A 21213-nucleotide genomic window follows, 5' to 3' on the forward strand; every position below is an offset into this window, starting at 1 on the left:
GGATCACAAGTTTCCTGTAAAGCTTCTGGTTTTGCAAGTAAATCCTGTCTCTACATTTTGTAGGTTCTATTCTTCGGGAGTTTTATCCGATAGACAAAGTAAAATGACCATGTTGGAACATTAATCCATTACCGTCATCATTACCTGTATCATTAAAAAGAGAGAGAGATCATCCGTTGTGTATAATCACAACACAATGTTTATATAGAATACAAACTCTAGCTTTATTTTCTACCTTTTAAGAGGTGGAAGGGAAAATTGAGGGATACCGAGAAAAGCGATGAAAATAATTACAGGACTGAAAAGTACAGTCTTGGTTTTGGAGTTAAATGTTTTAAGGTGTGATTTAATTACTAACTCAACTTCATACATGATTCTTCTTATGAAAAGAGAAAAATCTGCTTTAAAGAGTTATAAATAGGGCACATCTCCATAAAAGATAGAATGAGATATAATTGGGCAAATTACCTTCTAAATTAGGTTTAACATTCAAAAGAACTGCCTAATAGTGATACCAATAAATTCCTAATTATCTTTAGAAATATGAAGGATGATTCTCATTTAACCATTCTCTCAGTAAATATCCAAGTCTCTATTTTGATCGTATCATAAGTTTATTTTAAAATTTCATTTATTTTAATTTTTTGAATAGGTAGCATCATAACAGCATTTTGAGCAGCATCTCCAGTTATTAATGTTAAAGTGCGCCTGTGTTTCTTGGAAGTGGATGGAGTCATATAGGCTGCTCATCATCCTCCTTCACATCAAGAGAAGAGGAAAATACTCATAATTTCTTATAATTGTATGTCTAATAAAAATTAATTGGTGGTATGTGGGGGAAATAATGTTTAGTAATAGCTACCTTGTTTAAAATCCCAGCCCCTTCACCTCACTCTTGATCCTTCTACTTAAAGGATCCCTATTTCTTCTTTCCATTGCTCTTACTACCTTCTGTGATACAATTCACTTTACTTAGTTTATTGTTTCCTGTCTGTACCTCTCTTCCCACGTAGGGTTTTTTTTTTTTTTTTTTTGGTTATAATTTCTCATAATATTTTTATTTTTTTTTTAACATCTTTATTGGAGTATACTTGCTTTACAATGGTGTGTCAGTTTCTGCTTTATAACAAAGTGTGTCAGCTATACATATACATATATCCCCATATCTCCTCCCTCTTGCATCTCCCTCCCATCCTCCCTACCCCACCCCTCTAGGTGGTCACAAAGCACCGAGCTGATCTCCCTGTGCTATGCAGCTGCTTCCCACTGACTATCTATTTTACATTTGGTAGTGTATATATGTCCATGCCACTCTCTCACTTCGTCCCAGCTTACCCTTCCCCCTCCCCGTGTCCTCAAGTCCATTCTCTACCTCTGCGTCTTTATTCCTGTCCTGCCCCTAGGTTCTTCAGAACCACTTTTTTATTTTTTAGATTCCATATATATGTGTTAGCATACGGTATTTGTATTTCTCTTTTTGACTTCACTCTGTATGACAGACTCTAGGTCCATCCACCTCTCTACAAATAACTCAATTTCGTTTCTTTTTATGGCTGAGTAATATTCCATTGTGTATATGTGTCACATCTTCTTTATCCATTCATTTGTCAGTGGACACTTAGGTTGCTTCCATGCCGTAGCTATTGTAAATAGAGCTGCAGTGAACACTGTGGTACATAACTCTTTGAATTATGGTTTTCTCAGGGTATATGCCCAGTAGTGGGATTGCTGGGTTGTATGGTAGTTCTATTTTTAGTTTTTTAAGGAACCTCCATACTGTTCTCCATAGTGGCTGTATCAATTTACATTGCCACCAACAGTGCAAGAGGGTTCCCTTTTCTCCACACCCTCTCCAGCATTTATTGTTTGTAGATTTTTTGATGATGGCCATTCTGACTGGTGTGAGGTGATACCTCATTGTAGTTTTGATTTGCATTTCTCTAATGATTAGTGATGGTGAGCATCCTTTCATGTGTTTGTTGGCCATCTGTACCACATAGGGTTTTTGAATGTGTTAATCTTTGTGTAGTTTAGTGATACATGCCAAGTGCATAGAACAGTGCTTGGTACATATTTGTTAATCAAATGAATCATTTTTTTTCTTTGGCTTTTAGAAGTAGAGGTACATTTCTTCTGGGGAAAAATACTCAGCTAGCAAACTATTCAAAGCGTTTAGAGGCTTCAGTTTCTGGCAGTGTGGCAAATTATAGAGTGGAAAAAAAAACAAAACGTCCCCACTTATTAAACATCACAAATACTGGGCCAGATATTCATACCTTTTAAACCCATAGTTGAGCTGACAAGCAAGTAAGGAAACGCCTCGGGGGTCAAAAGCAAGAACTCTTGAATCCAGGGAGGTAAGCTAATGGTGATATGGCTGCTATGCTGGGGGCGCTGGTATCTGTAGATCCCTCGAGGCCTAGAGGATTTTGCAGGGTGACCATGGGGTGCTAGGCAGAGTCTTGGGATCAAGCAAGGTGAAAGGTTCAGAGACTCTGGTAGAAAGCTGAAACTCCCTGAAGGGTGTTGGTAAATAAACTGGGAAAAAATTTAAAAACTTGTCCCACAGTGCAGGGGTGGGGGACAATAGGAGTGCGGTAAGGAGGATTGCCTGTCTCAGCTTGTCTTTCATTGGAAAGGTGATCGGTCTTCCCTGAGAAATGATAACTACAAGTCCACTCTTCACTGGGTTTGGGATTGGAGCTCATGCTACCTGAATGGCACAAAGCAAACAAACAAACAAAAAAACAAGCCAAGAAATTAGTGAAAGGTGATCTCAGGTTGTTAGAGCTGAGAAGCAAAGCAGATCCTCTCTGGAGGAATATAGGAACACATACTTCAGAGAATTGATACAGTAAGTTTCTACGAACGTGAGCTCACAGTTGAAAAAAAAAAAAAATCAAAAGCTCTTCAAATAAGCCACGATGAGTTAATCAGTGGAACTAGGAAACCATATAGTCAGGCACCAGAAACTGCAGATATTCTAGTTGTTAGATACAGAATATAAAATAAATGTTTACTGTGTTCAGAAAGTATAAAAATATAGCTAAGGAGCAAGAGGCTATCAAAAATAATTAGGCTGAATTCAGCAGTGCATAAAGGAAATACTGCATATTGAACAAAGAGTTTATTCCAGGAAGACAAGCTTGGTTCTGTGTTAGAAAATCTGTTAATGTAATTATCCACATGAACAGTGTAAAGCTTTAAAAAAACAAAAACATATTCTAAAAGATACAGAAAAAGCATTTAATAATATTCAACAATCTTTTAGGATACAAACTCATTCCAAAATAAGGATAGGAGAGAAATTCCATAACCTGACAAAGGGCATCTACAAAAAACCTACAGCTGACATCATACTTGACAGAGAAACATTAGAAGTATTCCTTTAAAAATCAGCAACAATGTAAGGATGTCCTTTGTTACCTCACTTCTGCAGCATTGCACTGGAGCTGCTAGTCAGTAAGGCAAGAACGTTACCGGCTTTAAGGGATGAACAGAGTGGTCATCCTTAGAGTCAGTATGAATATTCTCATAGAAGATTCACCAGTCCACAGATACATTTTTAGGATTTATAATAGTTAGCAAGTCGCTGAATATAAGATCGATGTAGTAAAATCAGTTCTGTTACTCTAAACTAGCAGCTCACAATAAAAACGTGATTAAAAATTTTCACATCAACTATACTCCAATAAAAATTTTTAAAAATTTCACAATAGTGAAAAAAAAAAGCTCCATAGGAATAAATATAAAAAGAGGTAACAAGATCTTTATATATAGAAAGTTTAAAAAATGTGTTGAAAGACGTTAAAGAAGACCTAAATAAATGTGGGGACACACTGTGTTCATAGGGAGAAAGACTGTTTCTTGTAAATATATCAATTAACCTGTCATTGATATATAAATTCATTGTTATTTCCATAAAAACCCTGTAGGGTATGGTTTTGTTTGTTTTTGTGAAACTTGACAAGTTAATTTAAAAATTTATTTTGGAAAGGAAATGTCTAAGAATAGCCAAGATATTTCTGAAGAGTGCTTGTCCTAACAGATTTTAAGACTTAATGTAAAGCTTTAATAATTGAGTTAGTGTAGTATTAGGGCAAGGATACACAAATAGATACTGTAAAAAAAATTGAGGCAAAAAAACAAAACAGAACTCTGCATACATGGAAATCTGATATATGACAGAGCTAGTGTTACAGATCAAATAAGGAGATGGAATCCTCTGTAAACGGTCTTGGGATTTATTGTTAGAAGGCAGGGGAGAGGATGGTTTCTTACCTCACACCATATTAAAAAAAAAAAAAATTCCAGATGGATTAAAAATTTGTGAAAGGCAAAATTTAAGCCTTCAGAATAAGATATGAGAGGGTATTTTATGATTTCAGGCTTTCTTAACTAGTTGCCAAAAGCACAGCTGTTGAAGGAAAAGGTCAATAAATTTGCATATATTAAAACTGAGATCTTTTGTTTCTTGTTTAAAACAGAAAGAGCATGTAAAGACAAGTCACAGGTACTCAAATAGAAGATATTTCTAACACATACAGCTGACAAAGATTTTTTAAATCACAGTAATATATACACATATATGTGTATATGTCCATGCACATACACATGTCAATGTGAAAAGATAAACGGGCAATAGAGAGGAAAAGCTTTTCATAGAAAAAAGATGAATAGCCACTAAATATTTGTCAACAGGGAAATGCAAATTAAAACTACATTGACAAAATTATAAAAGCTGAATAATACCCAGCATACTCCTGTAATGCTCTGTGGCCAGGGTCAGCAAACCTTCTGTTTTAGGCTTTGCAGGCTGTACAGTCTCTGTTGTAATTACTCAGCTTTGCTACTGTAGGGCAAAAGTAGCCATAAACCGTACATAAACAAATAGAATGGGTGTGGCTGTGTTGCCATAAAATTTTATTTATAAAAATAGTGGTTTGCCGACCCCTGCTCTGTGGCACCAAAGATAATGAGTTATTAATACATAAACACGGACAAATCTTACAAACTGGACTACAACGGTAGCAAAAAATACATTATAGTATGATTCCATGAATGTACATTCCAAAGGTAGACTATAAAGAATACAGATTTATGGGTTTTACCGTGGTTACTGGAACTTGACAGACTTTGTCAAGGCCAGAACTCAAAATCGATGTTGGCCAAATTACCTAACGTTTTAAAGCATCAGTTTTCTTATCTGTAAGATGATGGGCATAGGCATAATAGTACCTAGCTCATTGGCTTGTTGGGAAGATTACATAGTTACATAGTGCCCCTAAAAGTGCTTAGCACAAAGTTAAAAGTTCAGTAATTGTTGCTATGCCTTTATTCTCCTTTAAAAATTTACATTCCTATTAAAAGAAAGGATAACCTTTCTTGCTTTGGGAACTCTAGGTATTTTTTATCCAGCCTTGCACTGCACGTAGTTAATGTGACTGATAGCAAGGCTTGAAATATCCTCACCCTGAAGTCTTGAATAAGGTTTAATTTCTTTTAATTAGCACAGTTCTTGAGACCCTCTGATGTTTTAGTGTCATGTTTAGATCACCAAGCTCCACGTAGCTTGCTAAATACCTGACAAAAACAGTTTCCAGTGTCACTTAACCTTCCTCTGTAGCATTTAGCATTGTGGAAAACTCCTTTCTCAGAACTCTGTCCTTTTTTCGTTTAATGTGCCACGCTCCAGATTCTTCTCTGACCTCTTAGACCTTTCAGTTCTCTAAATGCTGCCCACCCCTAAAATCATGACTTACCAGATTTTTCATCTGAAAAATGAAGATAAAACCCATTCAGACAATTTTCCCCTCAATCTTATGTGTGTGGCTTCTGTTCTCTATAACTTTCTGTCATACCACCCTGATCACAGATGTTCATACCGACTGTCTCTTCCCGAAGGATAGTGACATTGTCTAACTCATCTTTGTTCTCCTAGGGTCTGGCAACATGCTTGGCATATAGTACATAGGTGCTGATTATATTCAAGTTAAGTGAATGAATGTATTCATGCCTTGATTTTGTTCATAAAACACCAGTGTTTGCAATATTTGGCCTGCCAAAGTAGGATGTTAAATCTGTTTGTAACCCTAAATTAGCTTTCAGCTAGCTGAAACAAACTTAAAAGTTATTTCTTTATATTCAAAAAATTCCAACATACATAAAAGTAGAGGAAATAGTAAAATGAACCCCCTGAAACCTGTTTCCATCTTCCAGATTCAGCAGAGGTTAAGATTTGCCACATGTGCTTCACTTCTCAATCCTTCCCACCACCTTCCTGCCAACCCCAAGTATCTTTTTTTTTTTAATTAATTTTTATTGGAGTGTAGTTGATTTACATTGTCATGTTAGAAACCTAAGTATCTTAAAGCAGTATGAGACACCATGCTATTTTACCTCTAAAATTCTTCAGTGTGGATCTTTTAAAAGTGAGAACGTTTTCAAATCTAGCCATAATGATGTTATCATTCCTAATAAAACTAACAATAATTCCTTAGTATCATCTTCTACCCAGTCCATAGTCATATTTTCCCAGTGGTCCCTATAGTGTCTGTTTGAGTTGGTTTGTTGATTGAAAAGTCAAACAAATCCACACATTACATTTGGTTTTCATGGGAAAACTCTTCTTATGAAGAAATAAAACAATACCTAGTTTTTATTATTTCTCCCCCCCCCCCTTCTTTTTCTTTTTTTTAAATACTCTCCCTCAAGATTAGGGTTCTTTATAATAAAACCAGAGGCTCTGCAATTTTAGGTAAAGGTTTCATCTCCCTTGAGACTGCTTTGCTGTTCTTTTTTGTTAATCAAGCACTTTAACGTGTATAGGGCAGTACTGCACTTAACAGCACAGCAAAATGCGAGACTGAAGGTTGTTAAATTTAACTGTTCTCTGCAATACTGTTAGGACTTTTCATTAAGGCTGTAAAATTATTTTATGTTCATTAAAATGTATATGCTCTTTGATAACATTTAAACATATCTTAAATATTTTAGAGTTATTTTTCTTGAATTTATGGTTGTAAGGAGGAAGCTAAATTTAGGCTGTAACACAGTATGTGTATTTGGAAAAATCTGCCTACGGATGAACTTAATTCTTACATTCTCTAAAGCTGAAATAGAGAAATGTCATCTGCAAAAAATTTATCTTTTAGTTATGGTATTTTTGTCGGTAATAAAGAAAAACATGTGTAACTGTTCAGTGTGTAATAAGGGAAGATAACCCAAGTGTTTAGAGGTTTTAGCAGAATGCAATTTTGAGAATTAAGTGGAATTTTAAAAAATAGTGCAGAAGTAATGTTTTGAGTTATTGATGTGAATTAAATAACAGGATTATTTCAGGGACTTTTTCAACAGTTTTCCTGTTAACTTTCTGTTATATTGTTAAGTGAATAACATCCTAATTGCAGTGGTTTTGAGGGTTTCTGAGAGCAGGAAGCAAATCCTATGTCTGCTCCCAAAGAGCTGAAAAAAATTCCAAGAAAAGGCACTTGGGGTGTTATCTCCTAGCATGGACCTTAGCTAGTGTCAGTGCAGAAGTCCTTAACTAGTATCAGAAGCCATGTGAAACTAGGAGAAAATTAAATTGAGGCAGTGAGGTAGAGAATAGCTATTCACAAAAACAAAAGGCAAGGGGCCAGACAGTTGAGTAAAAACAGCAAGAGAGAATGCAGAAACAATATAAGCTAAGAAAAGAAGTTAAGTGGCATTAGAGAGTAACCAAATTAGGAAAAAACCCCACAAAAGCCAAAACCAGTGTACCAGCTTGCTGACGAGTTAAGGGAGAAGATGAAGACTGTGTTGTATAGTGTGTGGTGCCTGTGATAAATCTGTGAAGTAGAATTCATGACTGACTAGAGCACCATCTTTCTGTAACACGCTAATACATGAACAAAGGGTTGTGTTTTTTTTTAATGGTAACTATAAATATTTCAGACCATTATCTTGGACCAAAATCTGATATCTACCCCCATCCCAAATTTCTGTTTTCATTCGGTCTGTTGAGCAAATTTAAAACTTTTTCGATCCCAAAAGGTCACTTAAGTTAACCTCCAAGTAACGTAAGACAGTGTTTTAAGTGAAGTAGTTCTCAGAAGACCCTTTATGTTTGCAATCGTAAAAGACAGCCAAATTTCATTTGAGGGTACTCTCGTCCTTTGATATTTTTTCTTCCTTCTCTCTTCCCAGATGATTCAGTGGAGGAGGAGGAAAAGTATGGCACTGAGCTCTGGGGAATGCATGGGAGAAGGAAAAATAGGGAAAAGGGAATGACAACAGAGATTTCCATTTAGTCTGCAAATTGTTTTTGGTTTTTCTCATCCCAAGCCCAGAGCCAAGAGACTGTGGGATCTTACAGTCTTGTTTGTTATCCAAACTGGCAGTAGCAGTGCTGGTGGTAATAGCATAGTACTGTCTGCATTCTCGGTGTGGTTGGCCAGTTTCTAGTGGATTCTTTATCCACTCTGGTTGGCCACCTCATAGCACATACACGTTGCCTGTGCATTTTGGCTTGATCTGTGGGCCAGCAGCCATCTGTGGGTAACATCTGAGAATCTCTGTTTAAAATCTGAGAAGTAAAATATATTTTTTAAATAAAAGATTTTAAACATATAGTAAAGTACAGTAGCAGAAGACCAGGAACGGTCATGAACTCACCTTTCCCCTGTGTCTTATCTTTACATTTTTCTCTACTTGATTCTCTTCAGTTAGTATTAGGTTTGGCTGCATCTAAAAGATACCTGTTTCCCTTCTTCCCCCCAGAAAAGGTGCTTTTAGAGAGAGTTTTTTCCTCCCAGGACATGGCAGCTGTGTGGTCATCAAGCACCCTACTCCTCTTATCTTTCTGCTTTTCAGTCCTTAGCCTGTGGCTTGCTTTCTCAAGGTCTTCTCATGGTTGCAAAGAATGTCTTTGTAGCTCCATCCTTCATGTTCATGTTCCGGGCAGTGAAGTCAGTTCCCTTTCAATACCTTTCCCATACCCCACCCAGTGATTTCTGGTTTGATCTTACTGGCTACCTTAATCTGCGTGGCAGGCCAGGATATGTAAATTGCCACTCATTAATACAGCAGTTTGATTTGTAAGAAAGAAGAGGAAAGTAGAAATTCAGTGAGGAACTAACAACCTGCCACAATTTAGGTCTTTTATATATGAAAAAAGTTCCTTTATAGTTGAAGCCCTTTCCTTCCTACTCAGAGTTAACCATGTGTGAATTTGGTATATTATTCTCATGCATATTATTTTATCTTTACAGTATTTATTTATGTCCATGAAGTGTCTTATTTTAATATATTTTAAAACTATATAAATGGAACATACTGTGCATATCCTGCAGATTGCTTTCTTCTTCATTCAGCATTGTTTACCCAGATAGATGCACATAGTTCTAGTTTAATTTTAACTACTATGTAGTATTATACAGTTCATGTATCCTCTTGATGCACATGTATGTTGTTACCTTTTTTCCCCCATCATAAACAATGCTGCAGTCTTTGTACATTTCTCCTTATAAGTACGTGCAGAGTTTCTTCCGGGTGTGTATCTAGAAGTGGAATTACTGAGTGATAGGGTAGTGCTTTCTTCAGCTTTACTAGATACTGTCAGATTGCTCTCTGAAGTGGCTGTGCCAGATTACACTTACAACAACATTGTAGGAGCGGCTTTTTATTCCTTACTGACACTTGTGTTTCTCCTCATCTGTTGAAGTCAAACTCATTTCCCTGAATACTGCTGAGGTTGAGTATATTTTCATATGTTCATTGGCTGTTTATGGTTCCTTGTCTGTGATTTGCCTTTTCATACCTTTTGGCTATTTGTCACTTGTGTGTTGTTGTTTGTTTTGATTTGGAGGAGTTTTTAATACATTCTGATACTAATCTTTTGCTGATTATTTCTGTTGTGGATATTTTCCCCTAGTCTCTGGCTTATCATTTAAATGTCTATGATGTCTTTGGTTATATTACAATTTTTAACTTTCATGTAGTAATTATTTATTTTTTCTTTTATGGTTTGTGCTTTTTGAGTATTCTTTAAGAAATTCTTCTGTAACCAAGGACATAAAGATATTTGCCTATATTTTCTTTTAAAGTTTTAGAGATTTGTATCCTTAAATCTTTAATCCACCTGGAATTGGTTTTTTGTGTGGTGTGAGGTAGGAATTTTATTTTTACATATGGACGAACATTTATTAAATAGCCCATCACTTTCATACTGATTTGTAGTGCCACTTGTGTCACGTGTTGTTTGTATGTTCATGTAGGTCTGATCCTGGACTCTCTGTTCTGTTTCACTGGTCTTCTAATCTGTCTCTGCCCATGATTCACACTGACTTAATTACTGTAGCTTGATTGATATATGGTAGACAGAGTTCCCTCACCTTGTTGTTCGAAATCTTATTGGTTTTCATGGCTTTGCTCTTCAGTATGATTTTAGGATCTGCTTTTAAAGTTCTATAAAAGACTACATTGAGATTTTGATTGGAACTGTGGTAAGTATGTAGATTAATATGAAGAGAATTTACTTCTTTACTATGATAAATCTTCCATGTATGAGCATGCTATATCTTCATTTTTTTAAAAGGTCTTTCTAAGCATTTTTCTAGTTATTATTGGCAAAAGAATGCATTGAATTTTGTTTTTTAAATCTTTATTTATTTATTTATTTATTTTTGGCTGCATTGGGTCTTTGTTGCTGCGTGCGGGTTTTCTCTAGTTGCGGCGAGCAGGGGCTACTCTTCGTTTTGGTGCACAGACTGCTCATTGCAGTGGCTTCTCTTGTTGCAGAGCATGGACTCTAGGCATGCGGGCTTCAGTAGTTGTAGCATGCGGGCTCAGTAGTTGTGGCTCACGGGCTCTAGAGCGCAGGCTCAGTAGTTGTGGCGCACAGGCTTAGTTGCTCCGCGGCACATGGGATCTTCCTGGACCAGGGCTCGAACCCGTGTCCCCTGCATTGGCAGGCGGATTCTTAACCACTGCGCCACCAGGGAAGCCCAAGAATTCATTGAGTTTTGTGTGTTGATCTTGAATCCAGCAACCTTGCTAAAAGTTCTCATTAGTTCTAATTGTCTTTATTTTCTTGGACTTGCTGTCATTTCTTTTGTTGTTGTTCTGTTCTCGTCTTTCCAATTCTTAAACCTTTTGTTTCTTTTTCTTGTTTTACTGTTCTGGATAGGAATTCTAGTACATTGTTGGAAGGGAAAAGTGATAGAAAGCATTTTTGTCCTTTTCCTAACTTCAAAGGGAATGCTTACAACACTTCATCAATAAGTATTTTGTTTACTGTAGATTTAGGGCAGATATCCTCTATCAGGTTAACAAAATTCATTCTATTTCTAGTTTCCTAGCATTCTTTTGTTTTTGTTTTAAATATCATGAATAGGTGCTAGGTTGTATTACTTCACATAAAATGTTAAGTCCCTTGAAACCATATAGTTAAGCTTCCTCCCACCTCTATCCTTTGCTCTAATTTTGTCATATATTATGTCTTCATATTAATAAATTGTACAATACAAAGTTATAAATTTTGTTTTAATCAACCATGTCTTTTAAGACATCAGGAGGGAAAAAAAACAGGCTTTTGTATTTACTGATATTTACCATTGCTGATGTTCTTCATTTCTCCTTACAGATCTGAGTTTCCATCTGGTGTCATTTTCCTTCTGCCTGAAGAACTTCTGTTAGCATTTCTTGTAGTGCAGGTCTGTGAGGCATGAGTTGTTTTGGCTTTTTCTTTATCTGAAAATGTCTTTGTTTCATGTAATGAGAAGTCATCCATTTTTTTCCTCTGTATTTAATATGTCTTTTTTCTCTCTCTGCTGCTTTCAAGAGTTTTTCTGAATCTTTAGTTTTCAGCAGTTTGAATATGATGTGCTCTAGTTGTGATTTTCTTTGTATTTATCTTGCTTAGGGTTCACTGAACTTAGATTTGCAATTTTATGTTTTCTACCAACTGTGGACATTTTCAGCTCTTATTTTTATGTATACTTTTCTGCGTAATTTTCTCTGTGCCCTACTTTTTGGGACTCCAGTTTCACCTATGTTAAACTTTATGGTTTTGTACCTCTGCTCAGTGAGCTCACTGAGGCTCTTTGTTTATTAAAATATTTTTCTTTCCACTCAGATCTTCAGATTAGGTTATTGTTTTTTTTAATCTGTCTTTACGGTGACTGACCCAGTATTCTGTTGTCGCTAATTTGCTTTAAACCTGCCAAGTAAATTTTTCATTTCAGACTGTATCTTTGTGTTCTACATGGTTCTGTACGGTTCCTTTTTTGTGGTTTTCATTTGTCTGATGAGAGTTCCCTCTCTTTATTATTAAGTTTCTGAACATATTTATAGTAGCCACTTTATAGTATTTATAGTAGTCCTCGTCAACTAATTCCAACGTCTGAGTAATCTTGCGTTCGGTGTGTATTGACTGCTTTTTTTTCTTGACTGTGGGTCACATTTTTCTGTTTATTCTCATGTCTAGTAAGTTTTTATTGTAAAATGGGTATTGTGGATATGTTTTTGTGACCTGCAGTTCTGTTTTGTCTTAACGATTATTGACTCTTTGTTGCTCTAGCAGGCAGTCAACTGACTAGACTTAAACTCCCAGCTCTGTTTCCCCTGCACTGGGCAATAGCTGATTTCTTTGTTCAGTTCTTACAGCTGTCTGGCTGTTGCTTTCATTTTGGACCTCTGGAGTCTCTTCCGTGTTGTATGGTCCAGGGCTTACCTAAGGATTGTGGTGGAGGTTATATACGTATTTCGGGGTTCCCTCTTTTCTAGGATATCTCCCCTCGCTTTCCTATTGCTCTTTTAGCTCCAGACTTCATATTTTGATGCCATGAACAAATATGATTATGAATTCCTTCTTGAACTTCAGCTTCTCTACACAGCGTCGGCTGGTGTCTGCCCTCGGCTGGTGTCTGCCCTCAGGCACGCACTTGTATAAAGGCAAATCTCACCTAGCATAGTTCCCCTCTTTCAAGGGTTGGCTTCTGTCTAGTTACTGCCTTTTGATTGCTCTCCAGTGCATTTAGTTGTTTTTATCTTTCGGCCAGAGTTTATGATTGTTGTTTGTGGGAGCGTTAGTCCAGTATAAGCTGTTCAACCTTTATGTGTGTAAATCTTCTGTGCTTTCAATTTTTTTAAAAAAAAGCCTTTATTTTTGAAAGCAATTTTAGGTTTACCATAAAATTGAGAGGAAAGTACAGAGATTTCAGTCCATATGCCCCCTGCTCCCACAAATGCATAACCTCCTCATTATCAGCATCATTCACCAGAGTGGTGCATTTGGTTTTTTTGGGTTTTTTTTTCTAAACCAAGGATAAACCTACATTGACACATTATAATCAGTCAAAGTATATAGATTACCTAAGGGTTTACTCCTGGAGGTGTGTATATTCTTTGAGTTTGGACCAATATATAAAGGCACATATCCATCATTATAATATCATACAGAGTATTTTCACTGCCCCCTAAATCCTATTCTCTATTTATCCTGACCTTCAGCCCCCATCCCTGGCAACCACTGATTTTTTTTTTTTTTTTTTTTTTTTTTTGCTCCATAATTTTGCCTTTTCTAGAATGTCATACAGTTGGAATCATACAGTATGTAGCCTTTTCAGATTGGCTTTTTTCACAGTAATGTGCATTTAAGGTTCCTTCATGGCTTTTCATAGCTTGATAGCTCATTTCTTTTTAACACTGACTAATATTCTGTTGTCTGGATGAACCACAGTTCGTCCATCCATTCACCTGAGGGACATCCCAGTTGCTTCCAGTTTTTTGCAATTATGAATAAAGCTACTATGTAAACATCCATGTGCACGTTTTTATGTGAACAAAAGGTTTCAGCTTCTTTGGGTGAGTACCAAGGAGCATGATTGCTGGATGGTATGATAAGAATATGTTTAGTTTTGTAAGAAACTGCCAAATTGTCTTCTAAAGCGGCTGTACCATTTTGCATTCTCACCAGCAATAGATGATAGTTTCTGTTGGATGAGAGTTCCTTACCAGTATTTGGTGTTGTCAGTGTTCTGGATTTTTGCCATTGTAGTAGGTGTGTAGTGGTATCGTGTTGTTTAAATTGTATTTTCCTGATGATGTATGATGTGCAGCATCTGTTCCTATGTTTATTTGCCATCTGTATATCTTTGGTGAGGTTGCTTTCACTTTTAACTTTTCTGAATCCTTATGTTTTTGATGTATGTATCATAAATAGCATATAGCTTTTATTTAAAAAAAATCCAATCTGATAACTTTTAATGAATACATTTAATCTTTTTATCTTCATTTAAATTACTTATGTATGGGGAATTTTTTCTACCATTTTGTTTTGTGCTTTCTATATTTGTGGGTTTTTTGTATTAGGTTTTTTTTTTTTTTTTGGCTGCATTGGGTCTTCGTTGCTGTGTGCAGGCTTCTCATTGCGGTGGCTTCTCTTGTTGCGGAGCACAGGCTCTAGGTGTGCGGGCTTCAGTAGTTGTGGCGCGTGGGCTTCAGTAGTTGTGGCGCACGGGCTTAGTTGCTCCGCGACATGTGGGATCTTCCCAGACCAGGGCTCGAACCTGTGTCCCCTGCAGTGGCAGGAGGATTCTTAACCGCTGTGCCACTGGGGAAGCCCTGGGTTTTTTTTAGTGATTTTAAGTTCCTTCCCATTTTATTCCGAATTGATTGGTTTTCTTATTTCTCCTTTTTGCAGTTTGGTTTTTGATTACACATACTGTTTTTACTTAATTAATTGTTACCTTTTAATTTAAAAAAATATTTAATTTTAAAAAGTCTAAAATTAATCAAATATCTCTGCTCTATACCTAAACACAGCAAGCTTAAAATGCTTTAATTTCAATCACCTTTATTCCTTCTTACATGGCATTGCTTTCAGGTATTTTCATTCATTTACAAATAATTACTGAATTCTTCTACCATGTGCCAAGTTCTCTTCTAGGTGCTGTAGTAATAGCATTAAACAAAATACAGTCTCTGCCCTCATGAAGCTTACAAGATAATTAATAAACTAATTATGATATATTTTGTTGTAAATTAGTGTTTGGTGCTGGAATGGAAAGTAAAGCATTAGGACAAAATAAAGAATGACTTGGGGTGGAGATGCTATTTTATATATGAGTTTCTGCTGTCTTCAGACATTTGATAAGATTTTTAGGGCTCAAGTGTGTAAAACATGATTCTCATGCTGGAGGAGCTTGCATTCTAACCAGAGTCACAGGAAGAAGTTACAGATGGGGGACCCTTCAGCACATGGTGGGTAATGCTGTACAACTGGTGGATTTCCCAACGAGGCTATTAGAGTGTCAGGCAGCATGCAGACAGATCCCGGGCAGAGTGGGATGAGCCAGAGAAGAAGACTGCAAAGCATGGTCAGAAAAGTGGGAGAACAAGGAATGACCCTGGAGCCAAGAAAAGAAGAGGTTATGTTTTACTTATAGCCTGCCTATTCTGCAAATAAGAGGCTGAGACATAAGGTAGAAGGAGTATGAGAAAGAGACTTGTCTTGGTAGTTAGGACATTAGAGTGACTTGATCAAAAACAGTTTCATTTAAGTGAAGCCAGACTACACTGAGTTGAGAAGTTGAGAAATTGGAGACAGAGAATGAAGACTACTTGCATAGAAGGTGGTAAAGGAAAGAAAAGAGAGAGAGTGATAATTTGAGGGGAAGAGGGCAGCATTGTAGAACTCAGGGCTAAGGTTGGTATTCTGGCAAAAATACAGAACAAAACCTTGGAGACTTTAGGGACTCTCTGGCCTGGAGGAGGTTTCTGCTGGATCCTTTACTTGCCAGAAACTGCTCCCCAGGATCTCTCGGGTTTTCCATTGCTGATGGTGGCGGTGTATTTCCTTGTATCTCAGTTCATGGTTGGGAGGAAAGATGTACATTTTCTGAAACCTCAGTGTTCTGTTGTAATGATTTGTCATTTGTATTCAGAGATAAAATTAAAAACATGGGAAAACTTCCCGTGACCATTGCTCTTCAAACTCCTTAGCGTGAGAGTCAAGATTTCCCCTGTTCTGAACACACCCTTTCAACCATATCTCCCAGTTTTTCTGTTTGCTGTCCCCGACATGTCCCTTGATTTTCCTGCCTCCCTATTTTAGGTCGCATTGTTTTGTCCACCTGAAACATCCTTTTGCCTTTTCCTAATTGAAACCAATTCCCGTCATTCTCCTTCACCAGGTTCTCTCCTTTGTGCACTATAGCTCCTTGTAGCTTGGCACCTGTTGCAAAGATAGAAAAGCATTTTGTAAATTGTAAAGTGCCACAAAAACTTATTATCTGTCCTCCTAAACTACAAGCTCATTGAGGGCAGAAACTGAGCCTTCTTCATATTTATGTACATCAAACTACTTAGTTTTGTGTCTTGTACATACTTGGTATTTATTGAAGTTTGAATGAATTAGGGATTTGTGATTCTGTGATAGCTTAAATAATGCTAAGAATGGGCATATTATATACCAGGTTCTATTTTGCAGCTGTTAAATTTATACTGAAATTCTGCTCCTATGCAATCTCCTGTAAAAGTAGATTCCTTAATTTGGATCCTCCACTGGTTTACATCTCATTTTTTTCTTCACAGGATATGTGCCTTTCTAAATCAATAATTGTAGGTTGCAGAGTGATGTATTGGCATGCTTTTGACTATAGTAGCAGAATACCCAGTTAAACAAATAGGGCTTTATCCCCTCTGGTAACAGGAAGTCCAGACCTAGGAGATTTCAGGGCTAGTCTGTTAGTGGCCCCATGATAAACAGGGTCCCTTTTGCTTTCCATGTTTTCATGTTGTCATCCTTAGCATGTTGATGTTGGCTTCCCTCATGACCTCAAGATGGCTGCAGCACTTCTAAGTGTGCTCTGCAAACAATATCCAAAGCCAGAAAAGTATAGTTTCTCCTTCAGCATCTCTATGAGGGAGCATAACTTTTCCTGAATGCTTCCCAATAGATTTCCCCTCAGATCCTATTGGTTGAGATTTGGTTACTTACACTGGCAAGAGGAGTAGAACAGTCACAGTTGACTTGGACTAATCAAGAATAGGTAGTCTAGCAGAGAATGATCACTTGAATTCAGTTAGGGGTCTAATGCCGTGAAAAACTGGAGTGGGAGATAAGGAACAAACAGTTATCTGCCACAGGTGCTGTCTGTGTGTCCTTGGCCTTCCCACCTGGGAAGTTAATATCCTCATAGATTTCTAAGAGAAGGAGAGATACTTTTTACAGTATTTCCACTGAGCTTGGTGTTGGATCTCAGAAATACTTTATTCATTGGCTCACTTATTCATGTAATAAACATTAACTGAACACATAGTTTGTGCCAGGTATTGTGCTCAGCATTGGGGAAGTAGCTGGTAAGACTTGGTCCTTGTCCTCAGGTGGTGGCTGGTGTCTAGTCCAGTGAAAGAGGGTGGCTGAGGTCACGGGGGGAGGAGAGAGTTACTCTGCAATAAACTGATTTTAGGAAATTTATTTTTCAACAGGAGATGTGGGACATGTGGATTTGGGATATGAATTCATTTGAAAAACCACTTTGGGGTAAGTTGATAGCTGGGAGTAAATGACTTGAGGGTTGTACTTCTCTTTACATTGGGATTTGCTCTTATTGTGATGTAGGTTCAAACTTATGTTCATTGGACTTTATGCCTCATATACACAAGAAAATGGCTTGTACTAAAATCCTAGTGTAGTAATTTGAGAAATATAACCATCAAGCATAGCCACAGTACTAGTTAATATTCATGCATTCACTTCTCATTCAGGAGGTCAATTTGAAGACTAAATGAAGACCAGATTTAGAAATAGAAAGATACTTATTATATACGGTTTAACCTGCTTGCGCTCAACCAATAATCCTGTCATGTGGACTGGAAAGCACTCATAGCACCAGTGTTATGGAGATGGAGGGTTAAAGTTTGTCTCTGAGCTTCTCTTTGCAGTACTCCAGATGGCCGTTTGAATTCTCATTGCATCAGTACAAATATAAAAGGTTCCTGATTTTTCATTTCACCTAAGAAAGAGCCTCTAGAAATACTATTTAATATTTACTGAGTGTTTACTATGAGTGTGTTGTGCATTACTTCATTTAATTCAGGGACTATAATGTGGGTATGTTTTTCTCATTCAAAGGAATGAAGAGGCCCAGATTTATGCAAATAAAGTACAATTGTTAGGATCACATAACTAATACGTTTTGGAATTGAAATTTGAATTTCAGCGTTTGGCCTAATAGACCCTCATTTCTGTTTTAAAATGCTGATTGTGTTGGGTGTCCCCAAGACCAACCCCAGATTTAGTGACTGGCTAGGAGAGCTGATAGGATTCAGCATATGATCATAATAATGGCTAAGATTTAGTGCAGCGAAAGGATACACAGCAATATTAGCAAAGGGAAAAAGTGCATGGGGTGAAGTCTGGAGGAGACTAGTCACTAGCTTCCCAGAATCCTCTCCCAGTAGAGGAGTCCCACAGGATGAGCTTAATTCCTCCAACGATGACTTTTGACAACACATGTGAAGTGCTGTCAACCAGGGAAACTCATTAGACTCTGCCAATGTTTTTATTGGACCTGGTAATGGAGGCACCTTCCACCTAGCATGTACCAAAATTTCAGGCTCCCAGAAGGAAAACAGATGTTTTGCATAAACCATAATGTTTGTATAAACAGTTTAGGCACAGTGAGGCCCACTTATCATTTAATGTAAGTTTTATATCGTTGTAGGGAACTGTTTATCCTTCAAGTTCCCAGACACCAGCCAAGGGCTAACCTTGCAACCAAGCCTTTCTAAGGACAGTAATCTCAGCCTTACATCTTAGCTTTTATCCTGTACACTGATTTATTCATTTAAGGATATTGTTCTTATGATCATTTAGCTTCTGAAAAGTAATGAGAGAAGTAGGTATTATGGCAAACAAAATTCTTTAGTGGTGTTTGTTTTGAGGGTCCCATGACTGCCCACTAGTTTGATTTGCTGGAAGGACTGACACAACTCAACATAATGTTGTACTCATGGCTAAGTTTTTATTACAGCAAAGGTTACAGTGCAAGAACAGCAGGAAAAAGATATATATAGGTGATTGCTAGAGAGATCAGGCACGGACTTCTAAATCTCCCCTCTGTGAGGATCACAGGGACATGATTTCCCCTCTAGCTGTGAGAGATAGAGACACGTACAAGATGTGTCAGACAGGGAAGCCCATGAGTATTCCAGTCCAGAGTTCTTATAGGAAGCTGGTTACATAGGCATACTACTGCCATGTGGCCAGCCATGGCAACTGAAACTTAGGGCCCCAGACCAGATACCAGGTGCACATCATAAATCTTGATGATTACTTTAAACAATGCTGACAGCCTGGTACATCCTGACTCATCACCTCTAACATCCTTAACCAGTGACTGTGAACATTCCACGAGTTTAGTTCTCAGAGTTTGGCCAGGGGTCATTGCCATGGCTGTAGGCATCCCCCAGGGTTTAGCAAGGACTGGGTAGGACTCTTTGTTAACTTCTTCCTCTCTGACTTCTACATGAAATAATGCTGCATTTGTTGAATGCAAAATTTAATGATGATATATTTTTATAATATGATACTCTATACTTAGAAAAAATAATTGATAGTAGAAATAGTTTACAGATTTCACTTATCTGAGGGGAGGTTTGTAGATTCTTTTCTTTTAGGGTTTTATATAATGGTGACTTTTGGATTTCCCATTTTTGTCCACAGTTACTTGTATTATATACAGGTATATGTTATGTTAAAGAACGATACAGAAATATGAACTTAAATTAGTTGAATCAAGATATTACAAAATTAACCTTCTCTCTCTCTGAAGGTCTGCCTCGTGAGAAGCTTTTAAACACAATAGGATCTCTTTTTTATGCAATTTGCGGATTTACAGAAATAACAGTTTTGCAGAAAGAAAATAACCCATAATTTAAAAATTGCCTGGTTCCAGGATTTGAAACCAATCTTTACTAGTTCATTTATTGCTCTTTGAAACCTGGTTTGTGTTATGCAAAAAAGAAAGACAAAGTAGATGGGGAAGGTTCCATGCTTGAATATGAGAAGTTCTGAGTTAACAAACTTACATAGCTTTCCTTATTGCAGGACTTCACAGAACGTTTGGTGCAATGATGTACAGCGAATGGAGTATGTAACATTTCCCTAACTTATTTGACCATGGAATTTCTTAAGTGCAGACTCTCCCTATGGGTCTTGCAGATAGTGTTCTTTAGAACAAAATAACAGGACATCGGGAAGCCCTTAAAGGGATTTAGCTAAAGGAGAGACAGAAACAAAACAGCTATAGAAAAAAATTTAAAGAAAACCTTGTTGCAGAAAAGTTTAGTATCTTACACTGCCTGATAAAACCTATTTAGAAACTTCCCTATCTGGATGTCTTTTTCCTGCCAGGTTTCCTGAGTTGATGTTTCTCTTTTGCAATGTGAATGGCGTGTCTCTCACACTGGTATTTAACAGTGTGATAACAGCTTCTGTGGCGTGGGTCACTGCCTTCATGCTCCTGCCATCTACAGTGTCTGACATGGTATCAAGAACGTAGTTGGCTAAGACTCAATAAATATCCAGACAGCATGGAATGATTATGACTCTAAAATACTGAAGCCATTTTTTTAAGGATAACAATATAGTAGACATAAAGGTTAGGTGCTGTGCATTTATTTTAATAGTGCTGTCATTTTGAAAAGCATTTTTAGAACTTTTCTTTTAGACTTCTCTTGAATTCCTCTTTTCATCTCCAACTTCTTTTTTTATGACCTTTATGAATTTGTAATTGGTTTATTTTTTCAGAACAGTAGAATTGTTCTACCATAGACATGTAAGCACTTTAAACTACTAGATTTCTTTTGCAGTAGGTGGAATATCATTTTAAGTAATTAAATGGTGGTCATAGCTAAGGAAGGCCAGTGGGTCAGAAGTAGCCAAGGCCCTTCTCAAGTAGTGAAAGGTGAGAATACTTGCTTTACTGTGTATCAAAAATTATTATAAAGCTGTAATAATTAAGACAGCCATGTGGTGTAGGGATAGACAGACCAATGGAACAGAACATAGAACCTCAGAAACCTGGTTTATAACAAAGTTGGCATTGCACATTTCTAGGGAGAGGATGAACTTTCCCAAATAGTACTGGGACAATTGGTTATCCACATGGAAGAAGATGACATTGAATCTCTACTTAAACTGGAAAGGTAAAACTTTAAAATTTT

The 21213-nt window shown here is 37.1% G+C and overlaps 1 protein-coding gene across 4 annotated transcripts in view; it reads left to right on the forward strand.

Annotated features, from left to right (window-relative positions):
- GALNT1 (polypeptide N-acetylgalactosaminyltransferase 1) overlaps positions 1-21213 on the forward strand; it is a 127927-nt gene that overhangs the window by 27428 nt on the left and 79286 nt on the right. The window contains exons 1-2 of one of the 4 annotated variants that reach the window (XM_068563677.1): positions 20123-20137; positions 21107-21195. The exons of 1 other annotated variant lie outside the window; for it this stretch is intronic. The gene's annotated coding sequence lies outside the window, so the exon portion shown is untranslated. Of the gene's footprint in view, positions 1-17472; positions 17528-20120; positions 20138-21106; positions 21196-21213 lie in introns of those variants that run through there. 2 more of the 4 variants (XM_068563676.1, XM_068563678.1) reach the window with 2 other exon arrangements.

This window comes from Eschrichtius robustus, chromosome 14, assembly GCF_028021215.1.
Source record: "Eschrichtius robustus isolate mEscRob2 chromosome 14, mEscRob2.pri, whole genome shotgun sequence".
NCBI classification, from domain to species: domain Eukaryota; kingdom Metazoa; phylum Chordata; class Mammalia; order Artiodactyla; family Eschrichtiidae; genus Eschrichtius; species Eschrichtius robustus.